Source organism: Orycteropus afer, unplaced genomic scaffold (assembly GCF_000298275.1).
Source record: "Orycteropus afer afer isolate SDZICR_OR568_19922 unplaced genomic scaffold, OryAfe1.0 scaffold00336, whole genome shotgun sequence".
Classification (NCBI taxonomy): domain Eukaryota; kingdom Metazoa; phylum Chordata; class Mammalia; order Tubulidentata; family Orycteropodidae; genus Orycteropus; species Orycteropus afer.
Window position 1 is genome coordinate 820,740 of NW_006921923.1, and position 631 is coordinate 821,370.

The window sequence follows — 631 nt, forward strand, 5'->3', positions numbered from 1 at the left end:
CAGGGGTAGGAGGGAGGGGCAAAGGGAAGCTTTTGTTTGTGGGGCATTGAGTTTACGCTAATGGTGGTGGAATATTTTGGAAAAGGATAGCAAAAAAATAAATAAAATAAGCAAACCAAGTTGTGATGGAAAATTTGGCAACAATTATTGATGATGTCGCATAACATGATGAATGTAACTGATATCACTAAACTGGACATGTGAAAAATGCTGAATAGGTGAATGTTGTGTTATAAATATATTCACAACAATTAAAAAACAGAAATTCCAACTTAAAAAAATAAAATACTGTACAATCTTAAAGCAATGTTTGTAGATGAATATTTTTTGATGTGTAAAAATATTCATGAGGGAATTAGGAAAAAAATGGTTGCTTTTGTTTGTTGCTATTGAGTCAATTCTGACTGGAGGCAACCCACGTGTGCAGAGTAGATGTGCTCCATGGGGTTTTCAAAGCTGTGACCTTTCTAAATAAATCTCCAGGCTTGTCTTCAGAGGTGGAATCTCTGGATGTGCTCTAACCACCAACATTTTGGCTTGTAGTGGAGAGCTTAACCATTTGCACCATGACATATAAAGTGTGAAACCATTTTTATTGGTAAAACAAGTATATATATATATATAGAGAGAG